The following is a 26734-nucleotide window of genomic DNA, read 5'->3' as shown; positions in this document are numbered from 1 at the left end:
TGCCTTCATTGCAAATTGTCAACCTACATGGTTGATCTTACGTAATTTAATGTCCAAAAAACAGCCAGGGTCATATGATAACGGTTGATGCGAGTGACATCTATAATTTAAAACAAAGAAAGCGATAGCCTAGTCTTATTCTCCGTATATTTTAATGGATAAGTTTTAGAATTTTGATAGGTGCACAGACCTCAGCAACAAATTGCTTTAAATATATTTTGTTCCTAATGCTGCCATTGTTATTTAAAATGTGGCAAATGGCTTGGTCGTCAAAAGAATGAAGAAAAAACAAATTTCTTCTTTTTTCATCATGTTGATGAGCATCAATAAGATGTTGAATTATAACTAGAGATTTGTGATTGAAAAAAGCAAGACAGTATGCATAACACTTTTATCATTGAATTAAATAAGATATGAGTCAGGGAGACTTTCTTTACTCCTCGTCAAACAATGAGGGCACGGCTTCGCACTGGTGAAGGTCGTCCGGCAAAGTAGCTATAGCTACTGTCTTATACATCCTAAACCCAAACAGGATGTGTGCTTAGCGAGATTAAGAGTTTTGAAAATTTTGTGATGACATAAAGGATGTATTGATGTATGTTTTGTTTTGTTCTGTGTTTCAAGTTTTGGATAGTACTGTGGTAATAACCGATCATTCCTGAAAGCTCCGGTATATATCATCATATCGTTTTGAAAACTAGTACTTTAGTAAAATTTAAATTCAAAATCACCGTTAGCGATCATGCGATCTGCGCAGACTATACAATGCTTACGACCTATCTATAAGGTAGGCTTTTATCTAATAAGATCGCGTTGTGAAATTGAAGAAGCATTCTAGTAGAAAATTTGGAAAAACCCTGTTGAAGGAATAACTTCACTAAACTTACGCACAATCGTTGCAAACACAACACAAACAATACCGTCACGAGGGGAAAGAACTAGAAAATTATATTTCGTTCCCATTGTTAACGTGGAACGAGCGTCGGTCAGCGATCCGGGAAATGAACACCGAAAAGATTGATTGCAATGACAAATGTTTATTTACAATGATGACAATAAAGAGATTAAATAAAAAAACCTATAATACCCACACGTCACACTCACTAATTCACTCATTCACAAACACAATTATTACAAGTTACAGTCTGTAGCTACACACACAACGACGAATGGGATCCTGGTACAGTTCCGGTGCAAGACAGTCGCTAACCTGCAACCAACCTCAATCCAGAGCCAAGAGGTATAAACACATCAAGCAGCACCATGCTTGCTTGAAACGCCCAAATTGGCAAACTCACTGGTGTCCAAGACACGACAGGAATGCTGGGATGTACACACTAGTGTCCTTGACACGACAGCCATCCCAATAGTAGATATACTGTGACTCAGCCTCCAAGCAAGTCGCTGACCCAGGCCTACGTAACGACCCAACACAGCTGACTGGTCCTGGCTTGATAGCTGAGACTCCTAGTCCGTCATGTGAAGCTACAATAATACATAGTGGAAAATAATGCTGTAGTCACACAGATTCACTCTCACCTGGCATACTAATTAACTAATAATTAATTATCAATAATATAAATATTCATTAATATATTGTAAATATACGTAAATCAATATAATAAAGATAAAGGGATAAGTGTGCGGCTCCAAATGGCTATAAAAACACGACTAAGCACAATTCATAGAAGTTGGCGTCTCACGGCTTCCATACTTTTTTACCCAGTGCGCGTACACAATCCAACTAACGCTATAGCTCTAGCTCAGAGCTTCCATAGAATTTTAAAACGGACAAGAACCCTATATTTATTAAATAATTCTACACACAACAATCTATTATGTTTATATTATCTAAATACACTAGAAATCAATAGGAAGTATGAAATTAAAATGATATAGCAGAAACACACCACAAAACAAGTGTACTACATGTATCAACAATAGTTACGCATGATTGGAGCGCACCGACACCTCGATTGCTTGACCCGATGGATTTGACGGCATGGATAAAATAATGCCAGAAAAAAAACATATGGAAACGGAAGAAAGAAACATAACTTACCACAGTCTGTCGTCTGTGCCTTGTTCACAATATCGGAAACAGCTATATTTACATATCGGCTACACGAACTCACAAAACTGTGGACCGTAAACAAGTGTCCATTCCGTGCACAACCGGTCAAGCCCGTGACGTATATCCGCCCAGTGGTGCGGACAATTAAGAGTCCTTACACCGCAAAACAAACTCAAATTAAAACTTACCATTTATAGACAAACTATACATGCTTACGTGACACCCAAGGGGACCGCAAAGTGGTGTTGATCAGTCTCTTGATTCTGATTTAAGAAAATAATATTTCAGGATCAGGAAAACTGAAGTAAGATTTATATGAAAATATTTAATGAAAAATTCGTTCAGTTATTTGCGTCTTTCATATCCTTTAAATCGACTGAACTTACCAGAACTGTGGATTTCGAAAGGGTTTCAAATTTCCTCTGGGTAGGATAAGTTGACTAAATACAACTTGTAGTGTACCGACTGGAGGCACCTGTGTTGTGCCAAAAATACCTACTCGTCAGCAACTGTCTGGACATCAACAAGCATACAACATATCGATGACAAATCTGGTATCGCCACAAATAACTGGAAGAATAAGATATTTTCTCTTTTCAAATCCACTTCAAGTTTATAAAGACTCGCATATCACATCATCATTGATTCATAAAGAAAACATTAGCTTTCTCTAATTCCTATTCAGGAACAGAACGATAGACTCGTCGTGCTGCATTTGATGGAAAATATGCCTATCTGTACCTGTTTTATAACAATTGGCTTTAGATTTAAAAGGCAATGATTGCAGGTAAAGACCGTACATCAATTGCATTTTGACATTTTTAAATGTCATTAATCTCCAAGTTTTCACCTAAATATCAACAGCACACATATATTAAGACAAAAAAGAATGTACCCATTCCCATTTTCCGAGCGTTAAGGCGGAAACGTCTAAAATTTTATGGTCAGGCCTGTCCCTACCTGGGATAGCGACATAATTTGATGTACTAGGACAATAAGTCCACCTATATATTTGATAGGTCTTATAATACGGGTAATATGCAAGATGAAGTCCGTGAAACTGTACTGTACGTGTGAATTATTTTTGGCGGTGATTTCACGTGATTCCCGCATTGTATGTCTCAAAATTTCACAAAGGACTTAACAGAAACTTGCAAAGAATGTGGGTGTGGTGCTGAATTCGCGAACGTACGATTTGTAAACGTACAATGTATATATACAGCAAGGAAACATCGTAACCATGTGACGTTAACAGTGAAAAGTTAATCAATTTCGATCGTCATTGTGGCGATGTCCCGGCGGACTGATGTACACATGTCTGAACCGTATACAGTAACTTAATCTCTGTCGCCCATGTTCCCCGCGATGTCGCGATTGAATATACCAATTTATCCCGCAAACCCGCCGCGGTTACGAGCAACAGGTCAGCAAATCTGTCGCTCCCGCAGGGTTTGACAGCCAAATCACCTAATCCAACTGTACTGTACTTTAGACTCAATGTACTTGCATAGTTTGGGTTGCTTTTCGTACACATCCCCGACATCTACTCTGTTAATGTGAAGAAAATGTCCTTAACCTCGTTTCCAGCGAAGTGCAACAACATCGGTTGTCGTTGATTGACTTTCTTGACACACCAGTGTAATCTGTCTCCAAGAAACGCTCACCAGAACCGAGACAAATATCAATTTAAGAAATTATTCATTTTCTAATTGCTTCGGTCCTGTTGGCAACAAAGCAATCGATGGAGTTGCTATCCTGGTTGACAACCAAGTTCCTCACAGAAACATACCGTTAAATACAGACCTCCAGGCAACTTCTGTTCGTATCACGCTCCACAGAACGCTAACAGTATGCTCCATCTATCTTCCTTCAAGCTCTGATTTTAAGAACAACCAGCTAGACGATCTCCTATCGTAACTGCCTTCCCTTTTCATACTTTTTGGTGACTTTGATGGTCATAATAACCTTTGGGGTTTACCCGACACTAATGACAGAGGAACGAAAATTGAAAAAAAATATATTGGAAAATAACTTTTGTCTTTACAATGATAAATAACTTATTGGTATTCCGCTTCAGGAACATTCTCGCACCTTGATTTAACTTTATGTCATCCATCTTTGTTACTCGATTTCGAATTGACAGTGCACGACGATCTCTGTGGAAACGACAACTTTCCAATATTTCTAAGGTAGTGTGGATCCACAGAGAGCGATCCTGTATCCTATTGGAAATTATTATATAAAGCAGATTAGAGTAAATTTGAACATCTCAGTATTAAAATTCTCAACACCATTGATTTCCTGAATTTAGAAGACCCGATAGAATTCTTTACTTCCGAACTTCTTGAGATAGCCGAAGCATGTATACCAAAATCCGAAAGAAACAGAATAAAAAAACCTTGGGTTAATGAAGATTGTGATAAAGTTGTTAGAAATAGGAAAACCGCTTTGAGGCAATTAAAAATCAACCCACAAGCGATAGTTTAAACAACTACAAAATCATTCGAGCGAAATCCCGTCGTTCCATACGCTTACACAAAAAATTGTCTGAGAGATCTAATGTGTCAAATTAAATTACAATACATCCACCATAAAGGTATGGGATATGATTAAAGGGACTAAATGGTTAGATTTGGGTTTTTTCTCTGTGCATTTGATTTCGGGCAAGAGTTGTAACAGTTGAAATTAGACTATTTACAAAATTATAGCACTTTTATTGAAAAGCTGGCAAAGATCACCAGCTTCAATCTATCCCTAGACAACGTTCGATGTTGTGTCTGCCGCCATTCGATGTTTTGATCGGGAAAAGCCGAGTACATCACGTGACCTTCCGTAACCTCGTTTTAACCAGCTGAAAATGGAGTCCGAGGTAGGTGTAAACATTTGTCACGTGGAGTCAGAATGTATGTTTACTTTTAAAGTGTACGACTTGTATAACCTCTAGGACCATCCATTACTCTTTATTATTGTTTTACTGATAACAGAAATAAATAAAAATGCAGAATATGCTCATTATTTGCTCTCTGGCGATAAATGTGAAATGTTGACGTTCAAGATGGGGACCCCGACTGGGAGGTAAATTGGTGGACGGAAATAAATATTGTTATTCTTTATTTCGAAGTTTCATGTGTAAAAAATTGGCATGCAAATGACAGACCAAAGTAGAAGGTAAATTTAAATTTAGCCTATATTTGTGCAGCCCATCTCTGTGACGTCGTTTTTTGACATACCATTACAACGCAGATCGACATCTCGTACTTATTATTGTTAGATAGTCCTATCAGTCCTGTTTCGACACAAGACGTGAAAACGAAAGATAAAAAAAAAAAAAAAAAGAATAGATTTAATGCCAGATTATAGAGCTAGTGTTTCTGCTCATAAAGCTGAGCAACACGTAAATTGAAAATATTAAGACAATTCTCGTTCTAAGTTTTACACAAAAAAATGATAGATCTAGCGTTTTTCTTTGATAACTATCATTATATATTTTCCGCTTTGTCATAGCAGTACAGTAAGGACCATTTCAATCGTTTTATCACAAAATTATTATTTACTAAAATCACTGGGTATGTCTTTGTTTGCAATTGGACAGAACTAAAAAAAAATAGTTATATGTCAGATGTAAGTTTTGAGTTGTCAGTCATGTTCACTAACATGATTTTGTATTTCAGTCAACATCAACAGCATCATCCCATTCATCATCCTTAAGTCAACATGGTAGGGACAGTCCAACCTGGGGAAGAGGTAGAGGTGGTAAGAGAAGAGGAAGAAGTGGCCATAGCAGAGGACGTGGAGTCCGAGAGATTCGGGGAAGAGGTCAAGAGACATCAGCAAGTAGACCTCGAGGCAGAGGGCGGGGGCGAGGGCGGGGGCGAGGAAAGTGAAGGACTAGAGGGACACGAGCAGACAGTGCTGTTGATGCCCTTCAACAAAGGAGGCAGCCGTTAAGGGTTTGTATGGATTTTACATTAGGAGTACAATTCCTTTGTCAAACCAATTACAATATATATATATAAACAGCAATGCAGGTTTTATGCCCCTAACATGAAATTGCAACCTGGGAAAGTGCTGACACTTGCCATTTATTGAGTCTTCATTGGAAGAATGTATGGAATTAAAATGTGTATACATATGTAGTATGAAAAGATGTAGCTCAAGTTATCTGGTATACTTTGTTTCTGTAATTCTTTTTTTCTCGAGTTTTCATTTTTCTACAATATCTTCATTTTCTGAAAGCTTGATATTGGGACAGGGCACTACTGAAATATGAAATGTGACATTTTTGATGAGATACAGGACTAGTTAATGTGTTGTTTATAGTTGACTAATGTTTTATTGTTAGATTTGACACTTGCGGAATAAAATTCAGGAAACTCAATAAATGCTCATTTTCTCTGCACTGGATAGGGGTATAGCATGGAAAGTTGATACGTAGTTGTATATTGTTTATATAAGTGTAGCAAATAACCACGTGTCACACCAACCAATACTGTATCTGATGTAAAATTAGAAATTATACAATGGGTATTACTGTATTTATTGGACATAGTTTGATAGTAATTTACTAATAATACATTTGATTTTTTTTATATATATAGACCAGAGTTAATGAAATGGAGGCTGCAGATGCCAGGTCACTACTTTTGCGAGTAGTTGAACGCTTCCCGTCAATGGTCTTTGATCTTGTGGAAGATGTTGGAGGAGCTGGAGTGGAGGATATCACCCACCACCCGGAGCAAATTTAACTCCTTGGTGCTCCTGTGGAAACTGCCGGGAAATGTCAACAGCGCCTGAACGCTTGTGTTGCAGGAAGGATCCAGCAAACTGCATAACCAATCTGCCGGTAAGACCTAGTTTTATGTGATATAAATTCATCCCTTTATACTTCTTTCCAATAATTAGATGAATCATTTGGTTTGGTTTGCGTTTTACCTTTTTCAATGCAATTTGACTTCTTTGATCAGTTTATGACCTAAATAAATCTTAACATGCAGTATGCCTGATCAAGTTACATGTTCTCCTCAGGACTTTCAAGTGTTGGTGTTAGATGAAGCGGTTTTGGCACTAGCACGATTATACCGCCGGTATATGTTTGCCTTGCTAGAAGAGGAAGACTGGAACAAGGCAAATCGACATGCTGCCTATAGACAGTACATTTTGGGGCAGCTTGGTCGCCGAGGAACAGGTGATCGCCGCGTTATACCAAGTTGTGCCGTTTGGAAGATCCGAGAAAGGTATCTGGACAATTTGGACAATACACTGGTTTTAAGGCTTCCCGCTTGGAATAATTCTGGGCGTTTCGTTAAAAAATAATGTTGTGATTGTTTTGACAGAACATACTTTGTGTGTACACAATGACAACAAATAAATCTTTTCATTTTATTGGATCGTTTTGTTTTATTTGCTGTATATATATATACAGTGTAACCTGTCTAAACCGGCCCCTGTGTAATCCGGATCACTTTCTATTCCGGCCTTAATGTTTGGTCCTGGCATTTCACAATCTTAGCAATAGTTACCTCTATAAACCGGACACCTGTATAAACCGACCAAACGTTTGTTCCTGATAGCATTTGGTTTAGAAAGGTTATAATGTATATAAAAAATTAAAAATTCTTTGCAAACTAATTTCATCAGTACATTTGTGGAATAATGACGATTATTGGTATGGGTAACACATGAAGTACTGCAGGTACAATTTTGGTTTACAAATGCATTTCTTTACACAGACAACATTGAGAGAGAGAGTCCAATTGGACATGCACATAAACAAAATATCTATGAAGTGTTCATCCACAAGACACACAAGCTAAGTACAATACTTTCCATTATCTGGACACAAAAGTAATTGTGAAGATCAGTTATTAGACTGCAATGGGGTGTGTTGACATCAATGAGCTAGGCTGATGGCCATGAAGTGTTGACATCAATGAGTTAGGCTGATGACCATGGAGTGTTGACATCAATAAGTTAGGCTGATGACCATGGAGTGTTGACATCAATTGGTTAGCGAGTGTTGACGTCATCTTTATGTTTATTGAAGATAATTTTACTGTTGGACATCGTAAATGAATATTATAAGGACCAGTATTTTATAACACTAAGGTAGAGGTAATATTAGGAATAAACATATGTACCATTACACAAAGACATCAATGTATGGACACGTCAGACTAGAAAATCAAGAGACAAAGTCTTGTACTACGAATATTTTTTTGTTTTCGTTCATTTTAAACAGGACCTTTTCTCTTCTACCAGCTGGGCAGTGGGTGGTGGGGGAACATCAGCAAGAACCGCCGATATCCTTCTGGGATCTTTTGGGTCCAGAGGTTTTGGTTTTGACATTCCAGTTCGATCTGCAATTCTCTTCTGGACAATCAGATTGATGAGCCCCTGGATATGTGAGTACGTCTTTTCCACTTTGTATGGCACAACTGACCAACGGGCACTTTTTTGTTGTATATCCTGTGATACTTGTAAGAAATGCCAAAAATGAAAACAATATTTTCCTGCTGAAAATCAATGTTAATTTCAATCACTCAAGCAAACAAATTTCAGTAAAAATTTGCCAATCATATCGTAAACATTACAGTGGTCATCTGGTAGCATGCAAAGGAGGCGTTGTAAGATTTCTTGGTTTGATTGTTATGAATAATTTTTAAATATTTACCGGATGGAACCTTCTTGGTTCTTCTGGATTTCTCTGTCAAGATGGGCATTGTAATCCAATGCTGCCAGGAAATTTCTTGCCTGATATACTGGAGGTGTATACGCAAATCTCTTACTGACATACATAAGAATCAGTTGATGGAAATTTTCCAGTTCGGCTGTACTTCTGGAAAGAATATAAAGATAAAGTAACATAAGTAAGGACCTTTACAACACTAAATGTAAATCCATCCACATGTATGAAATAGATATTTTCGACAGATGAACAATAGAGCATTTGTTATAACGTATCTCTCAATCACAGAAATTTCACCTAGAAGTTAGCTCTCTTAGATCATGTCACAAATCATACGCAAAATACTGACAGTAATAATAATCATAACGATACAAACCTGAAATTCAGGTAATATGGTATCTTGTTCAGAAATGGTTTGTACAGGACCAATTTCCGCAAGGTCACATGTGCATCAGTCCCTTTCTCCAAGTACCTTTGGTCACCTTCACCTGTAGTTAGAGGACCATGTGCACAATTTGTCATCCCTGAGTCTGTGTAGGGCACTGTCCAAGAGTGCTCATCCACTACGTGATGAAGGATTCCACACCAGCTTCCCTGTTAAAACAGACTTCATTACTATTTACATTATATAATAATGCAACAGTATGTTTTATTTGAAATAAACACATCCTGATAGGATATAGAATTTTTTATACAACTAAGCAGACCAATACTTCACCTCTTTACATTTTGATACACCATAACATACTAATATGTATATCAGGTATCCCTTTTCTCCCAATAACAGTAGCTATATAATAATTGACATATGAAATCACATCAAGTTGTAAAATTTCAACAAGTGATAACAATAGTCTAGCTACTTACCACAAAGTCCATGTAGGTGTCTGTTGTTTGGCTGACATACCAAAAGTGGTTGACGATGTCCTTTGCCCAGTGTTTGAGAGGACGGTTTGCTTTGGTTTGGCTTTCCTGTGCAATAGTCAAAATAGTCATAAAGCAACATTTATATAGTTCAATTTATATCCACCTGTTTTTCAATTAGTCATGTATGCTAAATGGCTTGGAAAATTTGATTCTATTTGTAAAGACATTTGAAAGGAAAAGGTGAAACAGGATGGACTGACAGTGGATGCTGTGCTGGCCTATAAAAATGCCTGTTTTATAGAGGATGAAATTATATATAAATATACTTACTCAAATATTTTTTTCCCAAAATTTTTTGCAGCATGCCAAATGTCCTGGGAATGTTTCATGTCTGGGAAGGATCTCTCTGTAAATATAGAAATATAAACATACATCATTAATAACCCCGTGATATTGTCTCTACAACCTGAAGTATCTAGTTACACTTGGGAGTAAAACTAAAGGTTTCATAAAGGCATGGAAAAAATCATAGTTTATCATCAATAAAACTCTTAGAAATTTCAAAGTATTTACAACAACTTTATCATTTACATCACAAGGAAAAATCATACCATTCTTCAAAATTGTTTATCTTATATCATTATGTAACTTGTGTCATACATACCGGTACAAATTTACAAGCCCTTTCCTGACCATCACAAAACTAATGAAGTAAAACTTAATTTTATGATATACTGTCAAGTTCAGCTGGACAAGTGAAAATCTATTTTCTGTTATGATATTTAGAACTTGTGCAAAAATACTCCAAAGATAATGCCAACACATTGTTACATACTCATGATGGCTCCAATCTGAGTGTGTGCATCAGTTACAACTTCTTTCACTGTCAGCCCCTTAGCACTCAGCTCCTCCATTGTTTTGACAAAGGCAGCCTTCTCAAAATTGCCACTTTTTTTCGGTCTCTCTCTTGTCCATTGTTATCATGTGGACAATTTTTTTGGTGTTGTTGTCCATTGCAGTGTATGTGAATATTGGGCAGAATGTCCTGGTGAGTCCATCCGCCCATCACCTACATTACAATAAAAGAAAGTTCAGATAAAGAGTAATTACAAAATTACCATCTTCTACTGTCTCAAGTACAGAAGGAACAAATGGTGAAAAAAACATAACTTGATTATTACTTATTGTTTTGACAATCAGCATATTTCACTGTAGGAATTTCATGCCAACATGCCATCCACACAACAAATGAAAGCCAGATCAAATCAGGCCATTTCTATAATATGACCTCTTCTATGGTATTAGCGGTAAACAAATTCAAGTAACTCTAAACCTCAAACATCTGTTATTTCACTATTTTAATATTGCTAATTTAATTACAAATGTCAGTTTTTCAGGGCTTTGTGTGCTGTTTACTGTATTTATCACCCTGTGAATATCCAGGGTCTACTTGAAGCAGGTGGTACGTTACTTCACTGAACAATATACTGGAGGCCCAAAGCATGGCATCCAGAGCAATTAGAGTAGTGTCTTGCCCCAGGATAGAACCATGTCAGCATATACCAGTCCATTTTTCATCTTCTGAGAAACACGAACCGTCATGGTGTGGGAGCATTGAACTAAATATCTCAAATCTCCACTTGAGATTATATATGTTAACACTCTCTCATGGCTCCTGTTTCAGAAATCGAGTTGTTGTCATACTTGAAGAATAAAGTACATACCAAGAATAATTAGATCCTCTCCAATTAATCCCTCTGTCAACAACTCCTGTTGCGCTAGCCAGTACTCTTCAATTGCTTGCACTAAGTAATGACTCTGGATCTTGTCATATTTTGACTGGTTGAGGAATTGAAGTTTAAGACATTTTGCCATCAGCGCAACCTTCGAAAAGTTGTTCCCAGACAAAAGTGAGGCAGTCGCAAGCATAAGGTCACCAGCATGGAGGCGTCTGTACATCACAGCCTGAAAACACCACCTGTACACAAGGTGTCCAAACTGGCATTCCTGTAATATGTACATACACGTCATATAATTTGCACCAAAGTAGTTCTTTTTGTCCTTTTTCAGAAGTCACCATATGATTTTTTCTTTTGTTCATATTTGCCCTAGTTACATTAAATTTGAGTTTCAATTATGATTCTGTTGACATTTTCTTTGTAGTTTTTGCATAGTATACAGAACTTATTAAAAATGCTATTAAAAAGTACAGAAGTACAACTTCATGCCATTATACAAGCAAGCCAGAAAGGTCTGGAAACTGATAAAATATCTTTGGACAATATTATATTACCAAAATACCTTTCAGAAAAGAACAATCTAATGTCAAGGTGATAAAGTCTAAAATGTGTGGAAGACAGACTTGATATCTTCTGTCAAATTAAAATGTATGATGAACGTACAGATGGATAACCATATCACAATACATCCTGTCAAATTTCTTCAATGGTGGGCATGAGGGAATAAGCTACAATGCCGAATTTACTGAATGGAAGTCATAGATAAGGTTAGTGGTACGCAAGTAAACAGAATTGAATACAATTTCTGAGATAATACTACTTTTCTCTTGTCTTTCCTGTCTTCCACCCATCCTCATGTGAGCTCTGCTGTTGCAAGACTGTTTAACACCCACCTATCTATACTAGGTGCCTAACGTGTGTGAATCTTTGAGGCAATCAAGAAAAGCAAAGTACATATTTTCCACATACCCATTTCAAGTAAATTGCAGACCCAATCACATTATGGCTGATGGAGACCATTCCTCCACATTCTTTCACTGGACAGGTTGATGGTACATGTTTTTTAGCCAATGTCATCGGAGGCTTCAGGTATACAAGGAAGCAGTTGTCCTGTGTAATAACTGGGGCTTCCTCTGGTGTCAGCACCCTTTGTATCCCTGGACCCATCTCTTCATCTTCATCAGTATCAATTTCATCTGTCTCCTTGCTCCCACCTCCAAACTCTATATCACCGACAGCAATATTTTCTAAATCCTCACATTTGTTAGGCCTAAAATAAATAAAGCAAACAAAGTAAATACAAGTATGAAAACATCTTTCCCAATATCCTGCTCCAAACCTCTATGCCAAAGAGATCTGGCCTTCAATAATGACATTTTCATTCAAACTTGTATAATCTATGTCAGCTCAAAAAATGTTATCAACATTGTTTGAACTGTGCTATTGTGAATCTGTAATAAATTTCATCATCTATACATCTACACTGTAGCTGCTAGTGCCTTCACAAGACAGTACATCAAAGCTGAGGGGACAATATTATAAACACCTTTCTTTCCTGCTATTATTCTAGTAAGGAAGTATTAGGTCAGGGCCCAGTAAAGAATGTTAATGAGTTGGATGGGAAGGTGTAAACTTCCAGACATAGTAAAAAGACTGGCTTTACATAAGTTGGTACAAACATATGAACTACTTATCAGTAACATATTACATACATTATAGTTATATCGCAAGAAACCTCATACTCATCATCAGACTCTTCTCGGTCAGACAGTTCTTCAGTAGACACATCAATGGTTAAACTGTAGAGTGAAAAAACAGCCCATTACAATTGTATAAGAAACAGATAATCAAAAACTTATGTAAGACAAAATCATTATAAACAAGAGATCCCAGAGGGAACTTGATGCCCACCATCTTTTTATCTTTATTTATTTTTTAAAGGTTGGATCTTTTCCCTTCTTTTACTTCCGTTGTTATTTGGTCAGAAGTATATGATATTTGAAAATTCCTCTAAGAATTAGCAATAATGAAATTTAACGGTCAAAATCCAAGATGGCCTCCTGTCAGCCATTTTGGTTTTTGTTATTAATCCGAAAACTAGGGGTCCTGAAGAACCTACATATGAAATTTTAAAAAGATCCATCCAGTAATTCCTGAGAAAAAGCGGTAACAATAATTGTTTACAGAGAGATGGACAACTGACGGACAACGGACAAATGACGGACGATAGTGATTTGAATAGCCCAACATCTGAGGATGGTGGGCTAAAAACCATTCATTGATTTCATTCTAACTTGTAGTTTCATCTGTGAACTTTAGTCCTGACCTGACCCCAAAACTTAACTTTTTCTATAACTCAAAACAGTTATACAATAAGTTTTGGAATCATTGATACAAAATTATCTTACTCAAAAGGGCCAATGAAGCTCTCCCTCTGTACTTTTGCTGACTGACGTCGCACTCTCTTCCTTTAAAAAAATGGAAGAAAAGTAAACCAACATAACTTTACTGACACTACAGCATTACGCAGCAATACAGTTGTAACCAAATAATACCTTTATCAATTACCTAAAGACTTTGGACTTCAATCTGAAAATATCAGATCTATCTATGAAACCAATAATTGCCAGCATTTAGACAGTGTTAGATCTGTCTGTTTCATTATAAATTACTGTATTGCTGAATCTTTGGGTTTTTCCTCCTCTACCTCAGAATGGGGATGTACACCTGACAGACTGGAAGACCTAAAACAGGTAACAAACATCTATAACATACATCTGGAACACATCATAAATTTATGACAACCACAGCTTTTTGGTTTTGTCTGATAAAAGATATCTGCTTTTAAACTAGTAAATTGGTTGTACTTTGCACTGTTCCCCTCTTTGAGAAGACAATATTCTTAACACAACTGATCTTGTGTAAGAAACAGATAATCCTACTGTTAACTAATTACTACACTACACAGATTGATATGGATTCTCTTTCCGATGATGCATCTCTATGCTATCACACGATCTTAACCTTGTATACAAATGTGCATATTTACTGATTTCAAGACGAAGTGGTGGCATTTTGTACCCCTGGTGAATACTAGCCGCAATATTCCTCTTGGCTAAATACAATTTCTCTTTAGTTTGATTGGCTGTGCATTAGACTAGTCAGCCTGCCATTGCCGCCCACGTAGGGACTCGGGAATAATACATGGCCATACCCATTAAGCATCGCTGTAACTCCTAGAAACTTGAGGATAAAGTCTTAGAGTATGTAGTAACCCTGGTGAATACTAGTTGCAATATACCGTTCGGTTAGAGAGAACTTCTCTTTAGTTCAATCGGTTGAGCGTCAGACTTGTAAACCAAACATCCTGGGTTTGAATCCTAGCAGAGGCATTTAAATAAATAATGACCTCTGTTGCAATTTTCATAATATTCCATACTACTACATAATTACTTCTCAAGCAATATATTGGTAAACTCACCTTGAAGCAACATCACTCTCAGAATAGATGGGTAATTCATGGGGATCCAACTACGGTTCCATTGTGTTTGGATTTAATAGACCTTCATCTCTCAAATTATTAGACACTGTTCATCACCAAGGTCTCAGGCTCGCTCTTAGAGTTTTTAAGACCACACCTACAATGAGTATCTATGTAGAGGCTAGCGAACCATCGTTATATAGCCGTCGAAACAATAGGCTTTACAATATAGGTTTCAGCTGAAGTCAAATCCTCCTCCAAATCCTGCTTTTTCACTTGTATTTGATCCAAAATATATAAATACAGAAATGGAATACATATACCAATAATAAATTGTACTCCGTAAAAACCTTTTATCGGTGAATGGTCTCCATCCTATAGAGCCAAACACCGAGACGAAGTCCTTAGTCATCTTCGAATGGGTCATACATACTGAATACATTCATATATGTTGAAAGGCGAAGATAATGTTCAGTGCATAGGATGTGATGAGCCAACCGTTAAACATTTTTATTGGACTGCATTGTCTAATCGAGAACGTTTTTATCGTAAAATTACTTTTTTTGAAACTGTTGAGATTGGTAAAATTCTACATTTCCTGAAAGATGTTGGTCTATATAATAGACTGTGGCGTACGATTTTAATCTTTTGTGTTAATATACCTATTTATGAATTTTAGCATTTGTCTTTTACCCTTGTTTGTTTAATGCCATTTCCTTTTGGATGACCTTTATATGTTCACGGGCTGTTTAAAATGTCATAAAGGTAATAACTTTTTATTTCAAGCCATAGTGACAAACATAAGACATGGCATATTCTTACAACGTGCAGGCTATATTTACGACTACTTATAAATTTATGTATTCATCGCTTAATTACAGAAATTTAATTAAACATCATCAAAGCAACACAGTTTCAGTGAAACTCAATTTCCTACTTCATTTTCATGAAAATCTTGTACTGAGATACATAATTTGTAACAGGATATTAGATATCTGTTAGTAATGATAAGAAAAACTCGACTTTTCTGTCGTATCCTGAGGACCGCCCGACACATCTGGTTCATATTTACCCAATAGTTTCATGAGAACAACACATGATTAATCTCTCATTTACATAAATGCAAGACATTATTGTCTCATATACATGGTAATCTTTGTGTGTAAAACGGTCAAAGCGAGCTTAACCAGAACGGCAGTTATACGTTCTTTGTAATAAAGAGTAATAGCTTAAAAAACAACGAAATACGCCATGGTGATAGAGACCGAAATCGGCACTAAACACTAAATGTCACCTCGGTACATCGAATTTATGTCTATAATGCCGAATTTGGGGACGTTTATCAGGTTGTAAAATCTTACCGAAAATGTGTAGCAAACACTTAGAAAAAAATCACTTTATATAGGTAAAACTGACTACTGTGGATTCATTTATTTTCGTTGGGTTCAATTTTCGTTGTTTCTACAAATTAGACAGTTTCGTGGACTCATAAATTCGTGGATTTTTTATTCTGTGGGAAAAAAATAAAAACGTTAGAATTTTCTCTTTTTGCTTCCAGTCGAAATTTTTTCTGTTTGTATTAAGGCTAAGACAAGAATAAAAGAACGTTTTTTTCAAGATGGCGTCCTGTGTTTTTATAACGCTGTATAACAGTCTCGCATTAATATCAAACCACAAATCAGTATATATCCTGGCGTGTAATCAATCGGTAATTATCAGAAACAATTGTTTTCAGTGGATAAACATTGTGTGCTGATCAGTCGGTGTACCGCAGTCATATGAAAACACCACGCGTATCGATTGGACCATGTGTGTAAACAGGTGTGTAAACAAGATCTGCATTATTAATAATTATTGTGAACCTGTAGTCGGATAGAAATACGGATCCAATCTTCAATCGACAGGATGGTCCGATCAAGCCTAGTGTCCACAGTGTCGCTAACGACTGCGATCCCATCATACTTAGCATCACAATGGGTACTTACCCTTTGTTATGTTTAATAATATATAATTATATATCGTTGACACCAATTTAGCGTATCCATGTCGAGCCTCAGACTACCCGACTCCCGACTAATTACGGGGCTTCTGTCATTACCGGTGGACGTTTCCGGTGTCGGCAAAGATTACTTGGTCAAATTTCAAAATTACTTTAGTAAGTAGTTCATATTTCGTTGTGTTTTTAAATTCGTGGATTTGCTCATCCACGAAAACAACGAAAATTGGACCCCCACGAAATAAAATGAATCCACAGTATCAGGCTGAATGTATTTGTTAGTATCAAGCCTTAATCACTAATTCGATTCGACCGAAAATATTATGAAGCACGGATTGAACAGGTAAACAAGGATATGACCTCTGTCTCCACCAAAATCGTAAAGCTTGATTAACAACAATAGGATAACAGTAGATTTCAATGGAGTAATATATAATACAAAAACGGATTCGGATCCAAATTAGGAAATTTTCCCCCTTCTTTATTGAAGGTGAAGTAAGTAAAATGTTAAGAATGTCTTAAAAATAAATACTGAAAAGGAAAAGGGGGGTATATTTCTGCGATTAACTTCATTCATAATTTAGAAAATTTTTGGAAATTGAACATAGTATATCTATGTTTTCAGCCAAAGATGTCTAATATTAATCAATCTATATTGCGACAAGAAAACCGTATCTAAAAATGATGCTTTTAAAAAAAAAATCACACAAGTAGGGAATTATTATTATTACAATCTTAAAGGCCCATTTACACATAAAAGGACGTGAACCTGAAAAAAGGAAATTATTTCAAACAAACTAAAACGTAAAAGACAAATGCTAACAATCTTAAATGGGCATATCATCATAAAAGGTTTAAATGGTGAGTCATAGTATATCATATAGACCAACATTTTTTTAGATAACCTAGAATTTTATAAATCTCAACAGTTTCATAAAGGGCCTTTCGACTTGTAACGTTATGATAAAAAAATGTATCGAATAGACGGAAGGTCAATGCAGTCCAATAAAAAATGTTTAACGGTGAATAGCTCATCATATCCTTTGCACCGAGGATTATCTTCACCTTTCAATATATATGAACGTGTAAGGTATGTATGGCCCATCCGAAGACGGGACTAGGACAACTTTGTCTAGCAAATTATTTTCGAATATAAACCCCATTGGTATTCACACCAAACATTTGGCACCTAAATTCATGATTGCCCAAAAATTGTCAAGTATGGCGCTAAAACCTGGGAAGCTGGTGTCACGCCTTAGAATGATGTTCTGTTCTATCAGGATGGTGATAAAGATATGTGTATTGATCTTGTGAGAGATGTGTGAATTATAAATAAGGTGTCGAGACAGATATTTTCTACGTAGTCTTACCTGAAAAAAATACCACGTTTTTAAAATGTTACAGCACTTCCTGTTCTGTAAATTCATTTTCCTAACAATTTTGTATATTTTCACTAGATTTCTAAAAGCATTCCGATATGTCCTGATGAGTTGTCATTTGATATGGTTCTTTAATACAGAATGTCCAATGTAAGATATGGGAGGTCCCTTACATTCGGCCAAATGCATATTTGAATACAATTACTTCCAATTCCTTTCTCACATGCACCATTCAGCACATTAAACACATGTGCCCACCTTGCATACAACGGGAGGCCGTCCTTTAATGACCTTATCTGTTGATCAGACCATACAAAAGACCTATAAACCAAAAATAAGGAAACAAGCAAAAACAAAATTCAAAACATTAACGTAGACATAATCGATATACATAACAACAACCATACATATAATTGTGTAAAAAAAAATAGTTTTAGAATGGGATGGTTCCGGTCAAATTGCATATTATAATGAACAAAACTGTGTTGTAGCCTGTCATCCGTGCCTTTTTCATATTCCATCTCTTTGACATTTGTTAATAAAGAGTCATGTAATAGTACAATTCGTTTCAATATTTCACATTAAAGTTTATCATTTATATCAATTTAAAAGATGATTGCTGCAACCCAATGTTATACATGTCATGAACAAAAGTCATTTACCGTCATATAAATCTTAAGATGTGAATAGAGAGCAGAACATTAGCTAATCCTGTTCTGTCGTAATCGTAAATAAGATTAATTGAAAATACCAGACACATTTATTTATAGAATGGATGTTTCGTTTTGAATTTATGTACATTAATGTTTATGTAAGTGGTTGTGTTAAACTGAGCCCAGACATTATAATTATAATTCCAGTAGTCATCACGTGTTTCTGATTAATTAATTACCTGAAGGTCAATATAAGCGTGATAAATTAATATACTCATGGACCACTTAGCATCACTGTCACAATATGTACAACTCATGAATATTCTGGGGTTTTTTTTGTTTTTCAAACGGAATGCAGTGAAAATAATTCAGACTCCAGTTTGTTTCTTCAATGACATAAGATTATTATTGTTGTTATCATTATGAAATTCGTAAAGCCCGTCAACACATAAAAGGTCATTAGGGTCATCAATCGGTAAAACACACAGCGATCCAAATGGATATAGCATTAAACCAACCAAAAGGTAAAAGACAAATGCTCAAAATCTTAAATGGTTATGTTAACACAAAAGATTAAAATGGTACGCCATAGTCTATTAGATAGGCCAACATCTTTCAGGCAATGTAGAATTTTACAAATTTCAACAGTTTCAGAAAGGGTTTTGAGACATGTAATTGTACGATAAAAAACGTTCTCGAGTAGACAGAAGGTCAATGCAGTCCAATAAAAAAAATTAACGGTGAATGGCTCATCACATCCTATGCACCGAGGATTATCTTCGCCTTTCAACACATATGAATGTGTTAGGTAAGTATGAACCATCCGAAGATGGGCAAGGACAACTTCATCTCGGTTAGTCTAGTCACCCTATGATAAACCCTAAACTAATTGCAACAGAAATAATTTCTATGCTAACATTACATCAACTAACCATAAACAACATATCAAAAATCGACAAAGGGGAAAATGATGAAATCTTCATAATTAATAAGTAGCTGAACGTCGGAAATCGCGATGATCTTTCCAGCACGTATGGCCACCGTATTAAAAAAGAGTTCCATAAGGGCGATAATCTCAATGCAGACGACGCACTGCATACTAGTGATTTTAGCCGTGGTAAGTATAAGTAACTCTTTAAAAAGTATGTTTTTAATACAAATTCTATGTGCTATAAACAACTGATCATAACTAGGATGCATCTTTTACCGTATTATAGCAAGACCAACTGTTTTTATTGAAAAAAATTAAAGGTCGACACAGCTCTAGTCTGATGTCAATCACTCGAGTAGATCTAGAGACATTTTGTATAATTTTACTGTCTATAAAGGGAATTTATCTATATAAGCAGTGTTTATTATCAAACCAAATACATTACTATTTTTACAAACATGGTCGTACCTCAAATACAATTATTTAGTCGAAAACACACAATGAGTATACATATACTACATACGAGAAATTACGGCCAAATAAAAAAGGTATGGAAGCCCATACATGCAGATCGTGTAAATTACGGACATACTTTACATGATGCACAAAATGCAAAAAACATTCCTGAGCTTTAGTTTTGTATTAAATGTAATGCTTATATTTCTTAACTCATCTGATTTCTTACTTATTTCTGTGTTTGTGTTAGAATTTGGGCCTCATTTCGCTTTCATTTCCATTCCTATTAGAAAGGAAGCCCGGAGGGTGGCTAATGCACACATCTATGGTAAGTTGGTGCTTGTCGGCACAAATCCATTGTTTTTTGTTTTTGTTTTTTTCGATTTTTGTTTTTTGTTTATTTTTCGATCTTTCTTTTTTTTCTCAGTTGATGTTTTTCAGTTACTTTCTTAATCTGTAATTGTTCATTCGACCAAATTTCGATAAAACTCGAACTTATGTTCTCATCACCTCCCCAGACGCGATACACATAATTATTTCTGGTGCGAGTTGTTAAGAGATAATTAGCTTAATCAGTGATTAGCAACACAAAACGATGGTAATGCTGTAAATATACAATTTATACATTATATTTCGCACGTGATTTGATATAGTTACGTTGTCTTATTCAAAGATTTAATTGGAATTATCGGCTTATTTTCGAGATGCAAAGACATCGAATTTTGAAATAATCGCTTATGAAACTAATCGTCTTCTGAACAACTGCACCTGGATGCGCATCGCTATATACCTTTATTTTTCTACACATTAATGGCAAAAATCAGTTTTTGGCAACAGGTTTAGGTAAAATGTGTTTTTCATTGCAGCTTTTGATGGAAGCTTGTGTGATTTGCAAAAAACAAATTGATGGGAATGATACAAAGGCACAGCTTCGTCTGAAAAGATGTGCGATTATAAACCATGCTAGTCATTTAAGAGGTGACAATGTTACGGCTGTACCTGGCCAAAAGGTCCATCAAAGTTGTCGACGAGATTATGTTGATCCTAGTAGTTTCAAATCGACAGTTGAATATGCTAGTAATACTCCAAACAGAAGCATTAGATCGTCTACACCTGATTTTAACCTTCGGGGACACTGCCTTTTCTGTGGTAGATATTATTATCAATTTCATGTCTTTGTTGAATCACTAAAAGTAACAGTCAAATACCTCTGCTGGGACTTCCAGTCTGTTGCAATGTATTGTTTGAAGCTTTCATGATTTCAAAAACTCGCGATAGCTATTCTCGCGGGAGTAACGGTTAGAGTTAAAAATTCTGAATTTCCCACAAACTCTCATGTGTCGATTTTTTGTGGGTATTAGTGAAGTATTAAGTGTAAAAATGCATAAATCGTTTCTGTTGCAATTAGTTTGAGGTCCGGCCATTATCTGTCATACGCTGTTATTGTTTATGCCTGTTCCAGTTAGTGTGACCTCAAAGTGTTTATGAGCCAAACATGCATTTATGGTAATATATATCATTTAAATCAGAGCATTGCAGCATGTGCATGGATTAGATATTATTGGTCATGTTATAGCACGATTTAACATGTCTGAGTTCAGTTTCCAATGCATCGGGTCACCTATGTACGAACACGTGGGCTTTACTTCTTATTTCACAATTGCTGTAAAGCTTAGTACACTAAGGTGTCAAAACGTATCTCGTATGTAGGTTTGCATCAAGTAACTATTTTCCCGAGAATTAAGTTCGTACTGTGCGTGCGATATGCCAGCTTCTTAAGTTTATAAACTGTAAAATAAAAATTACAAAAATGGATGGTCATATGGTTGATTACATTTTCTCTGTTGATGGTCTGTTGAAGATAGATACAGATGTGAGGTCGCACCACGCACCAAAAAGACCTATTACATGTCGTGTGTGCATCGTCTACAAGCCGTCAAGTCATCATTTGTCCGCCGTCCAGACTTTGTCCGCTATGTACTACACCATGCAAAAATGTGCGTTGTTCGATTACATCAGCATGGTTCTGAACATAAGGTTGATCAATATTCATAATTGGACAAAATACGGAACGCATTGTATGAGAAAAACCTGGTCAGGTTAGTGTCAAATCATACATCTGTTACACATAATAAAGTTCCATAAACAAAGTTGAGAGCATATTGAATTTGCTACCTTTCTTCTCACCCTGTTGTTAGTATTACAATAATTATATGATTAACATTAATTGAATATAAACCGCTAGCCAGGGCCCTTCAACGTAGGATAGGGATACAAAAGCATTCATAAACGAACTGCCAAACACAAAACTCTACTGTTATCGACCGGTAACTACATTAAGATGAATTATCATCGTTTTAGTGTGGCAGCATTTACTTATTTTTTATTCATTTTTTTGTCTTTTATCATACTATTAATCAAAAGTTTACATAGTTAGCAAGATCGGAAGTCTGTTCCTTGCTTAAAAATATACTTATACGGTACCGTGAATTTATCGAGTGTCTGCTCAATAACACATACGCTACTAACGTATGAATCATTCGGTATGTAGCTTGCTAATTACGGAAAAAGTTATCGATAAGCTCCTGGTGTTCTCGATGGTAAAACATATATATTACTTTCAAGTCTTTTAGAAAAGCTGCAACACTGACTCTTTCAAACACACAAATGCAGTAGTGCATAATTCTATAAAATTGTCTTACCTTTGCGAATACAATGTCGACGTCCGCTTTCCGATTTGATATTATGGGAAATTGCAACATTTCATCAATTTCATTTAATTTTGGTGTGTAAGGGTAAAATAATTTTGCGAACCTGGATTCCATTTATCGATCGGAGAGAATCTGGACTCCGATTGGTCGAAATTTAAAAATATGCATTGATAGAAAACAATTATTCATAACTTATGTATACAGTACATGGTTTTTTATTTACTGTTAAATATAACATGAACAATGACATATTTCCGCTGAATGAAAAAAAATAAGTATTAATTACATATAAGATTATGGGGTGATTTGGGAGTTCACTGGTAGGTGTAGACTAACTTTACATATAAAATAGGTGTGTAAAAGGAGTACATAATAGGAGTTTACATAGACTCGCCTACATCGGGGTCAACCTAGGGTCAATATGTTCACCTCTCCGTCACTCTACATAGGTATATCACTCGACCTGATGCTGCTAAGCATATAATGACTGGCAAGCAAGTTGGTGATTCATTAATCTACATGACTTATGAAGTAGACATTATCATAGTAATACTAATCGAGCTTGCCGCTGGATAAAATACATATTCATGATTACCCAATCAGGGATACTAACATCCAAACCCCATCCACAAAGACTACAGCTGTTAAAAACATAATTGTCTATATTTGTTTAACCAATGAACTATTATTCAACTAACGAGGCCTACTTCTTCGGTCTGAAAACTTCATACAGCCTGTTTAAAATTTGTAAAAACTGTAATGAATTAACCTGTCTTTCCTTTTTTTCTGCAGAAAACATTTATATATAATCAAATCATAGATGTTTCTAACCATATAAGTTATTGAATTTCTTTCTAATAAGAAATTGGTGAAGCTTATAAAAATATATTTTACGAAATCTTCCGAAGCTATTGTACATTCTCCTTGTTTAATTTTTTTATCATCGGAATTCGCTGATGCAGTTGTTAAAACATGTACAGACTGTTACGTTACGGAATTAACGTACAGCAAATAAAATCACAGAGCTAGGTTAAAATTCAACGATTGAATAACAACAAATACATTCTATACAGTTAAATTACAAATATTGCAATGGTGTACAGAGCTAGACCAATTGATCAAAAGTCAGAACTTATCTTTCGGTGGAAATCTCAAAATCCAGAAGAATTCACAATAGATTGTCCAGAAAACCGGGTAACCGAAGAATAGTTAAAGAATTATTTCCTCGCTGGGTATATACAAGTGCAAGTCCACAAGGCACTATCACTAAATCATTGTAAAAGTCCACACTTCATAGACTGAAATCTAAAAGTAAGCTCACTCAAGGCGTTAATACTTCAAAAAGGCAACTCATGCTCAGTTCCATCATGTTTATATACACTAAAGGTTTCTAGAAAGTTCTTTTTTAGATGATTCTAGACTAGCAGGTACCTAACCTGTTTACATGTGTCTCCAGAAACTTCCAAAAAAAACACCTAGGTAATTCTAATAACCGCGCTTTATAGATTTAGAAACTTCCTTCCGGAAACACACAGGTCATTCTAGTAACCGTGCTTTCTAGAAAAATCTGCCGAGTACTATCTATACATATTGTAACAAATAATCATAAATAGGTTTTTATGGCAATAATTAATAAGATACAATGCATGTAAACACAGCACATTTGAATTTGGATTAATACATTTCAAGACGTAAATATATACGATGTTCCTGTAGACTATTAAATGTCAGAAAGAACTCTTCTAGGTCATGCCTTTTTACATATTTTCTCTCCGGCATATATTACATTTTCTATGTAATATTCTTTCATTAGCTAAATGTAAATTATTTACGTTGTTCTTTTGTTTGTTTGATTTTTTTCGTAAACATTTCTATAAATAAATATAACCACGATATTTTTCTTTCCAATGTAAGTTAGTCTTAATTTATTACATATATTTTTGAGCAACCCAATATGGTTTTAACAATATTTTGTTAATTTAATTCATCAAATGCATAAATGTCGAGAAATTTAATACAGAGACAATTTAGATAGAAGTACCTAACACATTAACTTATATTGATATGCTTCTCTCGGCAATAAACTTTCGATTAGAACAGTTGTCATGGTGAGCCGCTGACAAACATGTACACTGCATGCCAACAGCCTACAGGTAACGTGTCTTCATTAAAGTAAATACTGGGATTATTTTATAATAAACAAATCTGTTTATCAGATTGCAAGCCACTCTTGGGTGTTATACCAGTATCTGCTATCCAGAGTTGCCTCCCATATTCCTATTGGATCGGGTATAATCAAAGTTATCGCCCTTCTTTTTATCGTTTTTACACATTGGCGGGAAGGTTACACCAGAGGCGGTCAGTTGTTCAAGGCAGATAATATTGTTCTCTGCTATCATCTGCATTTAGAAGAGAGGGTGAATAGATTGTGATTATGTCATGTATTTTAACCTGATTAATATTATAGCATGTGTAGTTTTGGTCTTAAATCCACGCTACATAGATCTTACACGGTGTACACTCGAGTGATGGCTACCCCCTTTTCACTTTTAAATATACGTCTGTTTCCTAAAATTTATCTGGTATACATATGTCATTAGGGTGGCAATAGTGATCAGATGTAGTGATGAAATTGTCACAATGTATAATACAGTTTTAGTTTGACACAGAGGTTTAGTGTGTATTGTGTGTTGAATCTAGCAGTCTAATGGGGGCCGTCGCAGAATGGTTTTTTTTTATTGTTGGGGTATGACCTCGGCACGCTCTCATTAAAATTTTCAGAAAGGCACTAATTTCATGCACCAATTTTTACATAAGTAGGAAAATCATCACCTTATCTATTACAAAAAAACCGATAAGTTTAGATGATCAGACCACGTGACTACGTTCGATTATGAACCGTCTCATAATTAAATATCAACGGAAATGTGTATTGAATGTCATGCGCCTATTTCAATTTATCCTATACATATATAATCCCTGCCCCCAAGCTTTATGCACATGTGTAGTTTAGGATTATGATATTAATAATCTCATAATTAAATTGTTCTCTCTGTATGTTTTATAACATTGTTCCTACGGTTGGCAATATATAATGGAAGCACTGCTAAATATCTATTTTATTTTAAGTGGTAATTTCATTATTTTTCGTGGTATGAGTTTTGTGTACGTCTTGAAGATTTAAATGTTAATATGTCGTCCTTATTGGTTGATAGGACGTTGAACAATCAAATAAATCATTATTGTAGGTAAATTAAGGCTTTCAATTATTGACAATTTATACATGTAGTTTTTAGTATTGAACTGTATTAACGTTTTGTATGGCATAGTTAATTGCAGCAAAACATGCCAAGAGGCAAGGCTACTCGTCCATCGAGGCTAAGGCGACGTCCACAACCGTATGACCCCAGTAATTCTGGTCAGCGTGTAAGAAGGGCTCCTAGTAAAAGTGCTGGTAGCATTCTTTATTAGTGTTTATAGCTACTTGGGGGCAAATGTTGCAACTAAGTTACAGCAAAAAATAATTAATGATGAATACAAAGACTTGAAAGCCATGCTAGTCAATCCTGGTAATATTGATGAGCACCCCCCCAAAAATCAACTTGGCTGACGGGGAGCTCAAAATTACTAACAAAGAAGCAGGAAAAAGACCAATGATATTCAGGCATGGACGGATGCCTTTTTAGTTTTTATGTCAATTTATTCTGCCCACCAGGATGAAGCAACGGCAATGTTAAAATATATCAGCACTGTTAGATTAGG

General features: G+C 35.7%; 2 pseudogenes; one reads left to right on the top strand and one right to left on the bottom strand.

Annotated features, from left to right (window-relative positions):
- Positions 1-5788: 5788 nt before the first annotated feature.
- Positions 5789-7362, top strand: LOC132561874 (P2X purinoceptor 7-like; annotated as a pseudogene).
- A 937-nt stretch (positions 7363-8299) lies between these two features.
- LOC132561873 (uncharacterized) lies at positions 8300-15258 on the bottom strand (annotated as a pseudogene).
- Positions 15259-26734: the final 11476 nt, after the last annotated feature.

The sequence above is a fragment of the Ylistrum balloti genome, unplaced genomic scaffold (genome assembly GCF_031769215.1).
Source record: "Ylistrum balloti isolate Yb309-2 unplaced genomic scaffold, AGI_CSIRO_Ybal_v1 Utg371294, whole genome shotgun sequence".
Taxonomy (NCBI): Eukaryota; Metazoa; Mollusca; class Bivalvia; order Pectinida; family Pectinidae; genus Ylistrum; species Ylistrum balloti.
This window is presented reverse-complemented; position numbering and strand designations above follow the sequence as displayed.